The sequence below is a fragment of the Rhinopithecus bieti genome, unplaced genomic scaffold, assembly GCF_001698545.2.
Source record: "Rhinopithecus bieti isolate Rb0 unplaced genomic scaffold, ASM169854v2 scaffold_34452, whole genome shotgun sequence".
NCBI classification, from domain to species: domain Eukaryota; kingdom Metazoa; phylum Chordata; class Mammalia; order Primates; family Cercopithecidae; genus Rhinopithecus; species Rhinopithecus bieti.
The window spans coordinates 195,223-211,740 of record NW_016814605.1 but is presented as its reverse complement, the minus strand read 5'-3'; the positions used below and the strand labels follow the sequence as shown (position 1 = coordinate 211,740).

At 44.0% G+C, this 16,518-nt stretch overlaps 2 pseudogenes across 1 annotated transcript; both read left to right on the top strand.

Annotated features, from left to right (window-relative positions):
• Window positions 1-5,735: 5,735 nt before the first annotated feature.
• LOC108514930 (Ig kappa chain V-I region Walker-like) lies at window positions 5,736-6,234 on the top strand (annotated as a pseudogene). Its single transcript, XR_001881377.1, has 2 exons — window positions 5,736-5,798; window positions 5,924-6,234. The product of XR_001881377.1 is annotated as an Ig kappa chain V-I region Walker-like (transcript).
• A 5,594-nt stretch (window positions 6,235-11,828) lies between these two features.
• Window positions 11,829-16,198, top strand: LOC108514929 (general transcription factor IIF subunit 1-like; annotated as a pseudogene).
• The last annotated feature ends 320 nt before the right edge of the window (window positions 16,199-16,518 follow it).

Here is a 16,518-nt window from a genome sequence, read left to right as displayed (position 1 = left end):
GCAACTCAGACCCTGAGCCACTTCCATGTGGACCAGTCCCACTCCAGGCCCAGAGCTGCTGTCACTACAAGTGCACCCACACTCCAGAACCTGGCCCTGAGGCTGCTCTGGAAATTGCCTAACACATAACATAAGTAGAGAATATACAGCAACACAGTAGAGTGAAATGCAGAGAATAATTACACAGAAAGTGTCTCTCGGAGGTGGCACACCTGAGAGATCTGAGAACTACTGGCAAATGTGTCAAGAGTAATGAAACACATTAGCTTATCAAATCAAAAGAATTGAAACTTATCCATGATATACATCAAGGCATGCATCACTATACAGATTGTAGTTAAAATGTGGAATCACACAAAGTGAAAATCTCAAATGTATCAAGGAAAACTGGTTTCTTATACCAGGGAAAGAGTAAAAAAACACTTAGTTAACTGTTCATGGGACCAGTAGAGGCAGAAGACAGTGAAATTACATATTTAAATGTTGGGTGGAGGGGACTCAACCAAGGATTCATTATCCAGTGAAAATATGCTTCAAAAATAAAAGTAAAGTAAAAACACTTCTTTACGAACAAAATGAAGAGAAATGATTACTTACAGATATATTCTATAAGACATTCAAGAGGAATTAATATTTAGGGGTGTTCATATTTATTCCTCACTAAATGACAGTTGGGATATTGTGTGGTGCTCATCTCCAGGCCCCTCCCTGTGTTCCAGGAGACAGGGTCACTCTCACCAGCAGGGCCAGTCCGGGAAATAACAGTGTCCTAGCCTAACTCTGTGTGAAATAAGGACTGACACTGATCTCCTGCTGGCTCCCACTGCCCTTTGGACACGATGCCTGCCTGGGTCAAGGGGGATGATTCTGGACAGATGTCACTCTGGCCATCAGCAGCCTAACTACCTTCATGACCTCCCATTGTGAACAGAGTCCCATAAGCTGCTTGAGCCATGAAAGTTGGACAGAGAAATCCCACATCACTGCAATCAGAGGGGGGCTCTGAAAAGACCATGGAGGGGTTTCATACTATGACCAAACACCACTGAGCCATGGGTGCCACTCTGTCTGATGGGAGCCCCCGGGGGAATACCAGCTCACGCTGTGGTCTAGAGGTCATTTTTGTCACCATCTTGGTTCTAGCTGGTTTGGGCCAGTTCTGTAGTGCATCCTATTTTGTCCAGACCCTGTTTTGATCAGCATTGTCATGAGCAATGTTGTAATCGGTGCTCAGAATAGAAGTCCTGACGATCTCCTACCTTACACTCACTGCCTTCGGTGAATCAGATACTCTGATAAGGATCCTGTCGGATCCTATTCGAGCCAGGGGCCACACAGACCCCCACTGAGGGCTGAGGACCACAAGTATTTGAAGACAAGGAGAGTTCCAGAGAATGATAGCCTGTGACTGTCCTCTGTAAGACAGCTTCTCCCCAGATGGCTGAGGGCTTTCTTTGGCTGTGGCTGTGTCCTTCTTTCTGAATGATAATGAGGGATAGAGCAGGTCTCTAAGCAAGACCACATCAAGGCCCTCCTATGTGTACCACTCTGTCCTGACATAGGTAGTGCTGGATACACGTAGGGCAATGAGGAGATTTATAATCACAAGGAAGAGAGACAGAGAGAGGAAGCAAGTGAGAGAAGGGTGGTGATGTGTGTATAGTACCAACGCTGAGAGTATGTTCTATAATGGCTTAGTGCTGGGTATGTTGCTCAAATAATCAGGTTCTATTACATGGAGCCTAAACATGTACCTTATATAGGAAAAGGGCCTTTGCACTTATAAATTAAGAATTATAAAATGGGCAGATTATCCTGTATTGAACAGGTGAGCCCTAAAGAGGCCTGTCTTTGTTCAATGTCTGTCTATCTCTACCTTATGAGGACACCACGATTGTTCTTAGAGATAGACAGACATTTTTAAAAAGCCTGCAGGAGAGAAGGCAGTTTGAAGACAGAGACAGAGATTGAAGTGATGTGGACTCAAGCCAATGAAAGCTGAAGCAAACAAAGGCTGTAAGAAGAGAAAAACAGACTCCCCTTATGGAGTCCCCTTAGGAGCTTGGTCTGATGACAGCCTGTTCTTGGTCCCTGAAACTAATGCTGGACTTCTGGCCTCCAGAACTATAATAGAATATATTTCTGTTGTTTTAAGCCACCAAAGTTCTGGTAATTTGTTATAGCAGCCCAAGAATACTAATACACATGGGTCTTAGGATAAATCCAGCCTAACGTACAATGATGATTTGCAGTCTCCACCTTCAATCCTCTAATGGTATGCATAACTGGTTAGAAGAATATTTTTATCATGGAAATATTGCACAGGAAACCTTGCAGTGTATGCAGGGGCATCTGTTAGTTATAGAATAAACATTGACAATTCTTAGTTGAAAATTACATCTGACTAGTAGTATCTTCTATAGACTCCTCATTCTAAGACACACAACGATGCATCAAAGGGGCCCTAAGTAGTCTTTTCATACATATATATGTGTAGGTACATATCCTGTTACATCAACTAGAGAAACCCTCAGGACAGCCCTTGGTACCCTCGGTGATACATTTCACAGATGAGTAAACTGTCATCAGAGCACAGAGGTGGTTTGCCCAAAGATACATGGTCAGCAATTGTCAGGGCTGAACTTGGAACCTAGGTCTGCATAACCTTAAATATGTTGCTCCCACATAGCCACATTTGCTTCATGGAGGATTGAATGCCGTTAAACTCAGAAAAGAGACAAAGTCAGAAGGGTGGTGTGGAATTCTCAACACAAGCTTCCTGCTATCTCTGCACCTTGCCATGATTACCCCAATTATAAACTCAGGCCCTTCTGGAGTTTTGTCTACACAGCAAAACTTCCTCAAAGTCTTTATAAATATTAAATGTCTTTCTTTCAGATTAGAGGGTAGGGGCACATCTTGCATTGCCCTGAACACTTTGCATCTTTTCTACCATCCTCATCTCTCTGACCCAGTCCTTCCCTCTCAAATTGTGTCTTGTAAATCTGATTTCTTTCCCAATATGAAAACAAATGAACAAATATTCCCCTACTTTTCTCATATCCAGAGGATACAAGAATTAATCACATATCCAGAGAGTAAGAGAGTTAATCAAATGATTTATCCAAGAGCATTTACACATAGGAAGGATTTTGGTGCTAGCCATCTTTGCAGTGGAATGCTCTCTCTCTTGTTAAAATTGATAATAAAAAATGACAAGATAGAACTATTTGGAAGAACAGAGGGTGACCATGCCCTTAAGGAGGTAAAAGACATTCCTGTCCCTTGTGTTAGTTTCCTACTCCTGCTGTCACAAGTTACTAGGATCTTACTTGCTTCATACAACACAAATTTATTATCTTACACAGTTCTGGAGGTGAGAAGTCTCACTGATTTAAAATCAAGATATCAGTAGTGCTGTATTCCTTCTGGAAGCTTCAGGGGAGAGAATCTGATTCTCAGCTTTTCATCTTCAAAGATAACCCCATGTTCCAGGCTGCATGGCCCCTTCCTTCATCACTGAAGCATCCCTCTCCATTGTCCCAGTTCCTCTCTGACTGTGACCCCCCCTCCTCTCTCTTATAAAGACCCTTCTGATGATGCTGTCTTTCCCAGATAATTCAGGTGTGTCCTAAATTTTCTGAATATCCTTATGCATGAAAAAAAATAATTGGCAAGAATTCAGACCATACTGTCCAAGAAAGAGGGTTTGTCCACTGTCTTAGGTTGGATTGTTCAGGGACAATAATGCCCATGCAGGCAGCATATTTATAATGCACCAGAAACACTGGGAGGAAACAAAGCAGTGAGACAAGAAAGAGAATAGGGACTCCGAAAGTCTCCTCAGCAAGGAGCTGAGGATGACTGGAGCTCAAGCCCATGTGGAAACATGGGAAAATATCTTGCTATTCCACCTGAGAAGGGAGGGAGCTGGGGTATGTATACACCTCCCCTGTTCTCACTGATTTGGGGCTTTCCAGAGGGATGCTCATTCTAGGTGCTATGATAGGCCATGTGTTCAGGCAAGGCTGCCTTCTCCAGCTTCAGATAGAGCAGTGAGGAAGAGATATGGCCATGGGGAGTCAGCAGATGTACCGCAAAAGGGAAAGAGAAAGGGTAGCAAGAGAGACTGCTACACTCACCCACATACACACAAAAAATGTGTATTTCTTATTTCTGTCCAGAACTGCTTCTCACTGAACCTAAATCTTAGCAAGCAGTTTGCCAATAACTTCCCTTGAAATTCAGGCCCCTGGAAAGCAGCAGGAGATTTGTGCACGGACTATACCAATGTAGTCAGGTCACTCTTAGTCATGCAAGAGTAATGCTCCCTGGATTCCCCAGGCTCTAGTCTTCCCATGTCAGTGTAGTTGATTCCACTTTCCTTGCTACACAACCAGGCAGGGATGCCCCTGGGCAGAGGCAGATATGTGAAGTATAGGGGTTCAAATCTCTAAGTTTTATCCAGATTCAAAGTATTTCTCCATGTAAATGGGCTGTGGCTTGGCCAGAGATGGAGACTCTCTTTCCTGAAAGTGGGGCAAGGAGGCAGGCGTCTGAGTCAGGATGATGTCCCCACTCACTGCTAAAGAGTCAAAGAGGAAAGTGGCTTTGATGGTCAGGGCAGGGACATGCACTGAGTAGCCGCTACCCTCACAGAAGAGGAGGTGTTCACTGACCTGGCCTTTCCCCAGGGCCTCTCCCTCACTTGCTTTCCAGGAAGCCAGGTTTTTTGAGAGCTGTACCCGAACACTCATGGACATTCTGGTGGGAAAGGCAGATCAGAGCATTAGGCAAGATGCATTACCTTGGTCTTCTTCCTTTGGAGGTAATTGATGGTGAGGGTCTAGATTGATTCAGAGTTTCAAGTTTATCCTGATTCAGGCTTCAACAGTTGGAGGAAGAAATGAGTATTTTTTAAGTAAACAGATCTAGCATTACTAGTCAACCCTTCATACTGATGACCTATGGGAAATGATACCCAAGAAGGGCAGAAAATTGGGTAGAATAAGGGGAGCTGCAAACCAAGATGAAGCTGCTGCCCATTGAGACCCTGGGTATTAAAGAGACCCATAGCTCTGGATAATGGAAGATCTGTGAGTGGCACAGGCACTGAGGAATCACAGCATCATTATTGTGCATCTGCAGGGAATTGCTTGAAAATATACTGGTAATAACGAATGTTTAAAGTCACTACAAATTCTTTGGAGTGTATTAAATATGCTTCTGATAAAGACCGTTTTCCCCACATGAAACATGGGAACCATGTGACAATCACAGAGGTGTTGTTAGTGTAGCGAATGGGATTGTTACTCACCCAGCGTTCATTTCAGTAATGTGAAGATCTGACAGATGCGTCCTCTAAGACTTTATTAGACATTCCCTACAAATGGTCATACTTTCCTATATACCCCCGATACAACTCTAAAATATATTACTCCATGTAGTCCTTATGTTTGTATGAAGTTTTGACTTCTTTCCCCAAAATATCTCTTGTCACAACAGTGGATCTAGAAAAAAATACATTCCCTCCAGGCAAATCTACGCTGCCCTGGTCTGACCTGGGACCCTAAGGACATTGTTCCCATGCCGAGTTACTGAGATGAACCAGCCCTGCAGCTGTGCTCAGCCTGCCCCATCCCTTGCTGATTTGCATATTCCCAGAGCACAGCCCTCTGCCCTGAAGACTTCTTAATAGGCTGGTCATACCCTGTGCAGGAGTCAGTCCCAGTCAGGACACAGCATGGACATGAGTGTCCCCATTCAGCTCCTGGGGCTCCTGCTGCTCTGGCTCCCAGGTAAGGAAGGAGAACACTAGGAATTTGCTCAGCCACTGTGCTCATTACTACCTGGTTCTTCAGGGAAGTGCTCATATAATATGGTTAAAAGTGTAAATATTTGTTTTTGTGGTTTCCAATCTCAGATGCCAGATGTGACATATAGATGACCCAGTCTCCAGCTTCTCTGTCTGCATCTGTAGGAGACAGAGTCACCATTACTTGGCAGGTGATTCAGGGCATTAGCAACTATTTAAATAGGTATCGGCAGAAACGGGGAAAGCAGATAAGTAAGTTTCTGATCTATGTTGCATCCAGTTTGCAGACGGGGGTCCCATCTCAGTTCAGTGACAGTGGATCTGGGACAGATTTCACTCTCACTATCAGCAACCTGCAGCCTGAAGATTTTACAGTGTATTACCATCAACAGGGGAGTAGTTTTCCTCTCCCAGTGTGACAACTCATAACATCAACCCCCATGGAAGTAGATGAGTAAGGCTGGGCTGCCCAAGATGCTCCTCCTGGTGCCTCCATCTGTTGAGTTGTTTTTCAGATGCAGCCAGGTTTTGAAGATCATTGGGAAATTTTGGTAGATTGTGCTAAGGTGGCTCCTTTGAACCCACTCTCTTTCCTCCTCATCCCCAGCAGCACGAACTTGCAATGTCAGTCCTGATTTAATAAAGAGATTTGACCACCTGAGAAGTCTGTGTTATGGGACATTCAGAGTTATTATAGCAAAAGAGAAGCCACTCTAGCTGTTACAAGCAGGAATTGTTTTAAGTTATGGAATTAGTGTCTAAACTACAGCTTTTCAAAGCCTGTTCAATGTTAGTTAGGGAAGCAGATACTAGAGATGGGATTCTCTGGGGCTCCTCTGAAAACCAGGGTGCACCCTGCCCTGCAGATGTGGGCTGACTTACCACATGGTCTTTTTATCTGTCTGAGAAGCCTAGAGTGTGGGTGCTGATGCTCTTAGCCTCCTGCAGTATCTCTCTAGGTGATTCTCTAGTTCTTGACTAAGTCCACTTGTCTGTCTGCAGGTGTCAATGAGCATGGAGTCATTCTCTTCCGACTTCCAAATCTCATGGAAGGACCGCTCACTGAACAACTCTACAGAAAAATATAGAGGGAAAAGTGGTTCCTAAGAATGTGTTTTCAGAAGTGATGGTCATGATGAGGAACTGACAGCTGAAAGCCCAACATGGTCAGTATTTTCACAAAATAGTGAAAAACTTTGCCAGTTACAGATGGCCCCAGAATACATTTGAATGTGCTCTCACATGTTATGAGCAGGGCTCTATCATAGGAAGACAACTTTATTAAGTCATAGACAGCTTAAAAATCAGGAAATTGTATGACATATACAACAATCATTTTACAAACCAATGAAAAGCATTTCTTGATAAAAACTAAAACAACAGAAAACTAAACATGGATGTAGGATTTTCTTCCTAATTACAAAAATTCTTTGCTATTCAAAATTTATGCAGAATCCAGCAGCATCATGAGCTCACTGACAGCACGATACACATGCTAAATAGCAGAATGACCTTCAGTTCACTGAATGAGAATCTTCACTTAGCCATGGCAGTTGTTAACAGGTGATCTATAAAAGGCTTAGGAAGCTATGTACTATGTGATTTTTATTTCAGCTGAAGACATGTCTGTGGTGTCAGGTGCCTATAATCCCAGCTACTCAGGAGACTGAGGCAGGAGAATAGTTGGAACTAGGGAGGTGGAGGTTGCAGTGAGCCAAGATCATGCCATTGCACTTCAGCCTGGGTGACAAGAGCAAACTTTATTCCTGCCACCAAAGAAAAGAGATATATTATTGTCCTAACCCTAGAAGAAAATCTAGGTAGTACCATTCAGGACATAGGCATGGGCAAGGACTTCATGTCTAAAACAACCAAAGCAAGGCAGCAAAAGCAAAAATGACAAATGGATCTAATTAAACTAAAAGTTTGCACCAGCCAAAAGAAAGCTACCATCAGAGTGAACATTGGCAACCTACAGAAGGGAGAAAAATTTTTGCAACTACCTTATGTGACAAAAGGGCTAATACCCAGAATCTACAAAGAACCTCAAACAAATATACTGAAAAAAAAACAACCCCATCCAAAAAGTGGGCAAAGGGATATGAACCAGCATTCTCAAAAGAAGATATTCAACAGCCCAACAGACAACATGTCACATGAAAAAAATGCTCATCATCACTCGCATCCAGAGAAATGCAAATCAAAACCACCAAAGATACATCTCACACCAGTTAGAATGGCAATCATGTAAGAATCGCAGGAAACAACCAGGTGTTGGAGAGGATGGAAAATAGGAACACTTTTTACAGCTGTTGTGGGATTGTAACTAGTCAAGCCATTATGAAAAACATATGGCATTCCTCAAAGGATTCTAGAGAGATGTAACATGATGACCCAGCCATCCCACTACTGGGTATATACCAAAGGATATAAATTATTCCTCTACAAAGACACATGGCACACGTAGTTTATTGCGGGCACCTAAACTTCACCATAGGCAGAATCAACCCCAAATGGTCCATTCAGTGACAGACTGGATTAAGGAAAATGTGGCACAATACACCATGGGAAACTTGCAAGCCATATAAGGATGAGTTGCCGTCCCTTTGTAGGAATCATGGAATGCAGTTCTGGAAACCAAGCATTCTTAGCAAACCTACTCCACAGAACAGAAAACCAAACACCGCATGTTCTCACTCATAGGTGGAACTGAACAATGAGATCACTTGGGACTCGGGAAGGGGAACATCAACACCACTGGGGGGGGGGGTGGTATGGGGAAGAGGGAAGGGGGGAGGATTACATTGGGAATTATAGCATGATATAAATGATGATTGATGGGTGCTGACGAGTTGATGGGTGCAGCACAGCAACATGGCACAAGTAATACATATGTAACAAAACCTGGCACGTTATGCAGCATATACCCTAGAACTTAAAGTATAATAAAAAAAAAAAAATTTCAATGGAAAACCACATATTGTAAACATTCTCAGCTTTATTTTCTAATCAATGCAACATGAAATTTGAAAACATTTGGAAGATTGTAACGGTGGAGAAACATAATTATCTGTCCATGGAATAATAAAATACTTTGATGTTTAAATGGAGCAACAGTTTGTAGGGACTTTGATAATTACCAAGGTGAAAGAGTAACTTAAAATTGCATGTATCTGTGTTCAGAAGTTTTAGATTTCATTCACCAGTTCAACTTGGTTCTGGGAGGTTGCTCACTCCTGCAAAACTTGCATTAGAATGTGGCGCCTGGTTAGTTACTGCCCTTTAGCCTTGACCTCAGATGAATACAATTCATAGGCTAGAGACAAGCTTGGTTCCCTGAAGCAGAACTGCCCAGCTGAGCCCTGCCTTGAAGAGTCAAGTTAATATTAAAATGAACATCCACAAACACAATACAACTTAATGTAAGACACTGACTTTTAAATAGTTGGTTACCAATCATCATTGTGCAAAAAACTGACAAACGTAATATGTATATATTTACACATACAAGACGTATTTTGTTATAATTAATGGCATTAGTATATTTAGTAATCTATTTATAAAGCTACCAAGGAGAGTTTTAGAAAGAAATTTAAAAAATAATATTTCAATAAAAATAGTAAAATTTACCTTATTTATGGAAATCCACACATATATAAAAACATGAATATAGGTACTATATATATTTATTTGGTAAATAGCTGGGTGCACATAGTTCCATATGTATATAGTCATGTCTAAGTAAGGTCCTTTACATACATATATAAGCAAATGAATATCTGTACATAAAGAATAAACAAAGTTGGACTTCTTCACATCATATACACAAACTAACTCAAAATGCTACAAAGACCTAAATGTGAAAGGTAAAATAATAATGCTCTTTTAAGACAACTGAGGTGTCAATCTTTGTGACTTTGAATGAGGCAATAGTTTCTTACATATGACACCAAAAAAACAAGCAATCAAAGGAAAAAATGATGAATTTCACTTTATTAAATGTAATAACTTTTATGCCCTAATGGACACTGAGAAGAAAGTGAAAAGACAACCCATATATCATATATCTAATGAGGAACCACCTAGAATATATAAAAAACTCTTATAATTCAATAATAAACATTGAAAAACACTTCTCAACTACAAATTGTGGAAAAAAAGATCTGTACAGACGTTTATCAAAGAAGATATATACAGAGTCAATAAGCACATGGAAAGAGACTCAACATCCTTAGTCATTGGAAAAATGACAAACCACCATCAGATATCTCCTCACATAACACTGGGATGGCAATCATAATAATAAACTGGAATATGTTGAGTGTTGGTAAGAATGTGAAGAGATTGGAGCAATAATGGTTATTTATTTTTATTTTTAGAGACGAGCTTTGTCCATGTTGCCCAGGCTTATCTTGAACTCCTGAGCTCAAGCAATCTGCCCACCTAGGCCTCCCAAACTACTGAGGTTACAGGTGTGAGCCACCATACCCAGTCATTAATAATTAATTTTATGCATCAACATAACTGGGCTAAAGACCGCCCTGATAGCTGGTAACACATTATTTCTGGGTCAGTCTGTGAGGGTGTTTCCAGAAGAGATTAGCATTTGAATTAGTAGAGTGAATAAAGAAGATTGGCCTCAGCAATGTGGGCAGAAATCATTTAATACCTTCAGGGTACAAATGGAAGAAAAAGGTGGAGGAAATGTACATTCAGTACTTTTTAAAAATGTGATATTCGTCTTCTGTCCTCAAACATCAGTGTTCTTGGTTCTTGGGCGTTCACACTCAGACTGTGACTATCATCATTAGACCTCCAGTTTTCAGGCCTCTTTGAAGGGCCTCTTTTAAGGGCTCTTTGAAGGGCAATTGGCCTTCAATTAAAAAATACGACACTTAATATGCTCCTTAGAAGTACTAATAAATGCAACACGGAGCTTAAAGATATGAAATATTACAGAATGCGATGGGAGACAACACAGTGTGAGTAGCAAAAGCAGGAGCTGAGCGGCTATTATCATCGTTAGCCCTCATGTGATAGCATCTAGTCACTATAGAATCTACTTTGATGTGAGACAGGGGATAAGTTCTAAACCCACTCAACGTGGTTGGACACACCTAAAAAATGAACAAGCTCAAAATCTATATGATGGTGATATCCCAAGGGGCTATACTCTTAAATCAAAGTGGTGAAAAATAAATGATTCCCAAAACTGAAAGTGGATACCAAGCAGAATCAGAAGACAATCAAATTGCCAACTATAAAGAAGCCTCAAAATAAGGTAGAATAAAGACAAGGTTTCTGTGTCTGTGCCTTGGCAGTGAGAAACAGGCAGGTGGCCTTGGTGGTGTGGGTGGCTTTGTTCCATAAGGTCACTCAGGTGGGCAGAAGGCATGACCACCCTCAGCACACAGCCTTCCTCTTTCCTGACATTCACTGCCCCGATGCCCGTTCTCAGCAGCAAGAGTGGAACAGAGTGGAGAAAAAGCTGTTCTCTTCTAAAGATCAAAGAAAACTTGAGTTTTGCATCAGGGATAAATGTTCTTTTGCGTAAGGCACACATTTGTGAAATGTTTTCTTGTGTGAATCTCATGATAAACTCACATTTTGTTTGTTTTAATTTGAAAATGTATTTACACATTATTTGGAAATAACTTGGAATATAGTGTCACATTTTGGCAGCCTATTTGAAGTCATCATTTTCTGTTGACATTTACTCCTCAAAAGTCATCTGTAAAACAGACTTTTATTTGTGACTAACACGCCACCTCTGAAAGGAATCTTTTTATCTCTTCAGACTCTTTAAGCTCTTCAATTAGCCTTTTGTTTTTAAAATATTCCATGAATTCAGTTTAAAATATTATTTATGTAAATTAATGAATTAGCTTTCACTATTACAAAATAAAAATCATATATGTTTCCATGTGAAACACCTGCCCCTCGAGGGCAAACAAATCCCACAATGAGAAAAAGAGAGTGCCGTGAACAAAGAAATACTGGGAATGGAAGGGTGATGGTGTGTCACTGTCAACAGGGAGCCCTAAGGCTAAAACAGGGTCTCATGTGTGACCTGGAGAACGTGGAAGTAGCTGACAGGGTGCTGAGTTGTGGGGAGAATCTGATCTGTGCTCTGTGCTCTGAGACTGGAAGCCAGACCCTGACCACCAGTGTAGCTGCAGGAAATAATCGAGGTAGATGGGTTAAAAGAAGTTCATAAGCTTGAAACCCCATCCAACAGAATTAGTGTTCTTATCAGAATAAAATCCAGAGAGCTCTCTTCTTCCCCGTCTCTCTCTTTTTCTCTTGCTCCCACCCTTATCCCCATCCCTCCATCATTGTCTTTGAACCAAGGAGAAGGTTCTTAATAGAAAGTGAACCCTGCTGGACCTTGATCTTGGACTTCCAGTCACCAAAAGATGTTAAAATACATTTCTATTGTTTAAGCCATCTGGGCTAGAGTACCTTGGCATGGCAGGGGGAGCTGAGTAATCCACCATCCCCATTCCACCTGAGCAGAATCAGCACGAGGAGGCTCCTGGTGGATGTGGGGGCCCAGCTTTGCTCCTCTTTTAGCTGCTATCTGACTCTCTGGTGAGGAGAAAGGACTCAGGCTTCATCCTCAGTTTGGTTGCATTAAACACAAATGTTTCCTTCACAAACAGATAATTAGCCTGCTTTGGTTTCTGATTAGAATCACTTCAAACTGCAAGAATGATTTGTTGCAGTTAATATTTTATGATGTTCACATTGGGTCTCCATTTAGATGTCAGTGGGGACATTGTATGAACCCCGTCTCCAACTCCCCTCTCTGTGTCCCAGGAGGGAGGGTCACTGTCACCTGCATGGCTGGCTAGAGTATTAACAGTGTCCTAGCCTGTCACCACCTGAACACGGCTCCTTCTTTGAGCCCCTGCTGGCTCGTGCTGCCCCTGTACACAAGGCCTGGATCAGGGGTGCTGGACCTGGACAGACATGTCTCTGTCCATTAGCAGCTGAGCTTTTTAAATGGCAGTTCATTCTAAATAGAGTCCTGGCAGTCCTGTGAGCCACAATAGCTGGGCAGAGATCTCACATTGCTCCAGCCAGAGGGGAGGCTACCAATGAACTGTGGAGTGTTTTTTTCTTGTGAACACAGTCACTGAGTCACCTGTGCCGCTCTGTCTGATGGGAGTCCCCAGGAGAGGAAGCACCCATACTGATCCTTAGCATAAAACGTCCCTGCACCTAGGAGTCCAGATCCACTACCCCTCTCTCCAGCACCAGCACCTCTGAGCACTTCAGAACCCCCATGGGTCTCTCAGCATTCTCAGCCTTGAGCCATCAGAGCTTGGCCCAGCAGGGACATTGGGGAGGATTCTCAGCTTTATGACCCTTGGGCTCTGTGGTGGGAAAGGGGCCATGCATTTGTCAATGTTGGCTTTTATTGCAATTGCTTTTGGTGTTTTAGTCATGAAGTCTTTGCCCATGCCTACGTCCTGAATGGTATTGCCTAAGTTTTCTTTGTATAAATTAAATCTCAGATAGATTGGCAAAAGGGAATTAAGTGCTTCCTGTTCTTTTCCTCATCAAAAGGGAGAAGTAATAAGGATTCACACAAGAGATACAGCCCTCTCATGAATTGGAATTTGTTCACTGTCTTGGGTTGTGTCCACCAGCAGGAAGGATTTCTGTGCAGGCAGCATATTTACATTGGGAGGGAAAGCAGAAAGTGAGGCAGAGTCCAGAGATGGATAATAAAAGTCACCTCAACAAGCCACCTAAGTCTTAGGATCACTGAAGATGAATTCCATGTAGAAATATGGGGAAAATACCCCTGGGCTATTTCACCTGAGAGGGGAGGGAGTTGGGGTATGTATACATCTCCTCTTGTCATTACCCACTGAGGGCTTTCTGTCTTAATCTGTTTTGTACTATTATAACAGAATGCCTGAGACTGTAACTTAATAAAGAAGAGGAACCATTTTTCTCACATTTCTGGAGAAGTTGAAAATCAAGGAACTGGCAGTTTTGCACCCAATATCTGTGCTTTCAAGATGGAATTTTGAGCACTGTGTCCTTCAAAGGGAAGGAAGGCCATGGCCTGGAAAGAATGGCAGAAGAGCAAAAGAGAAAGAGAGAGAGAGAGAGAGAGAGAGAGAGAGAGAGAGAGAGAGAGAGAGCCCACCTCCACAAGTGAGACAGACCAGGGATCCCTTCTTAGGGGCAAGTTAATCTTCCCCAAGCATGGAAGTAAAGGACAATCTTGGGTCCCTTTGATGGAAATTCCAGGGACCTAGCTGGCCTTGAGAAATAAAAAAGTAACATGAGAAACAAGGAGGCAGTCATAACATAAAAAAAAAAAAAAAAAAAAAAAAAAAAAAAAAAAAAAAAGCCAAAGAAGATAAAATCATGGGATGTTTGCTTTCCCTATACAAACTAAAGAATATATCTTAGCATATGTCTCAGACTTGTTTTTCAGAAACATAGAACACCTCCAAATGGATCTACCAGCACATAGATCTCAAATAAGTAGGAATTGGGGACTGAACTCTGACCCTGGTTCTTTGTCCTAAATTTCTACCTGAAGGGCCTTAAGAAAGCCACATCCGGGTTACCTTTTCCCAGTGCCAGAGGCCCCTAGGGTTGGGGTCCTCGCTCAGGGACAGAGACCCGACACTGAGCGGCGGCTTCCCTGGAATGGAGGGATGCGCACGCCAGAGGAGATGAAAGGAACCCAGGTAGGACCAGATCGGAACCACTGACCATTGCCCATGGCTGCCCTAGCCCTAGCAGCCAGAAGGTCACTAAATACGTCGTTCGAGTTCCCAAGAATACAACCAAAAAATGTAACATCATGGCTTTTAATGCAGCCGATAAAGTCAACTTTGCTACGTGGAATCAGGCTCGGATGAAGTGGGACTTGAGCAACAAGAAAATCTACACAAATGATAAATGCTTGAAGTGATGGGTTAAAAAAAAAAAAAAAAGAAAGAAAAAGAAAATCTACCAAGAGGAGGAGATGTCCGAATCGGCTCCAGCAGCGAGTTCAACCGCAGGCTTCGGGAGGCTCAGAGGAAGAAGTACCGCATCGTCCTCAAGGAGTTCTGGCCCGAGGACCAGCCCTGGCTGCTCCAGGTCAACGGCAAATCGGGCAGGAAGTTCAAGGGCATCAAGAAGGGAGGGTGACAGAGAACATGTCTTACTACATCTTCACCCAGTGCCCTGATTGGGCCTTCGAGGCCTTCCGCGTGCACAATTGGTACAATTTCACTCTGCTGGCCCGGCACCGCACGCTCACTGCCGAGGAGGCCGAGGAGGAGTGGGAGAGGAGGAACAAGGTGCTGAACCACTTCAGCATCATGCAGCAACGGCGGCTCAAGGATCAGGACCAGGACGAGGACGAGGAGAAGGAGAAACGCGGTCGCAGGAAGGCAAACGAGCTGCGCATCCGCGACCTGGAGATGTCATCCGATGCCAGCAACGCCAGCGGTGAGGAGAGAGGCAGAGCCCCCAAGGCCAAGAATAAGGAGCCGCTGGCCAAGGGCAGCAGGAAAAAGAAGAAGGGCTCAGACGATGAGGCTTTCGAGGACAGCGATGATGGGGACTTCGAGGGCCAGGAGGTGGACTACGTGTCGGAGGGCTCCAGCAGCTCCCAGGATGAGCCTGAGAGCAAGGCCAAGGCGCCCCAGCAGGAGGAGGGGCCCAAGGGTGTTGATGAGCAGAGCAACAGTAGTGAGGAGAGTGAGGAGGAGAAGTCGCCGGAGGAGGACAAGGAGTAGGAGGAGGAGAAGGCGCCCACCCTGCAGGAGAAGAAGGGCAGGAAAGACAGCAGCTAGGAGTCGGACAGCTCAGAGGAGAGCGACATTGATGGCTAGGCCTCCTCGGCCCTCTTCATGGCGAAGAAGAAGACGCCATCCACGATAGAGTGGAAGCCGTCGGGAAGGAGCTGGAGGGGCAACAGCCGCCCAGGCACGCCCAGCGCAGAGGGCGGCAGCACCTCCTCCACCCTGCGGGCTACTGCCAGCAAACTCCAGCAAGGGAAGCGGGTGAGCTGTGGGCGACTGCCAGCAACTCGAGCAAGGAAGGCGGGTGAGCGAGATGCCTGCAGCCAAGCGGTTGCGGCTGGACGCGGTGCCTCAGAGCCTGTCCGGGAAGTCGACCCCCTAGCAGCCCTCCGGCAAGTCGACACCCAGGAGCGGCGACATGCAGGTGACTGAGGATGCCGTGCGCCGCTACCTGACAGGGAAGCCCATGACCACTAGGGACCTGCTGAAAAGGTTCCAGACCAAGAAGACAGGGCTGATCAGCGATCAGATAGTGAACGTGCTGACCCAGATCCTCAGGGCCCTCAACCCCGAGAGCAAGATGATTAGTGACAAAATGCACTTCTCCCCCAAGGAGTGAAGCTCTGTCCAACACACGGCTCTGCCCTCCAAAACTCAGGTTCTCACTGCCCCTTCGCCATCCTGGAGTGAGGCTCTGTCCAGTACACGGGCTCTGCTCTCCAGAACTTCAGGCTCTCACTGCCCCTTCGCCATCATGCTCCCTGACTCCCAGGGCCCCGCAGTTAGCAATTCTGGAAAAGTTTAAGCCATCTCCTCCTTGAGCCCTTCCTTCTGGACTCTTCAGATGCCTGCTAGGCCTCCTTCTTATTGTCCTCTTTCTCCCAGCTCAGCCTCCCTCACACTGACCAAGGGCCTGTGCTCCTCACTGGGTAACTTCTA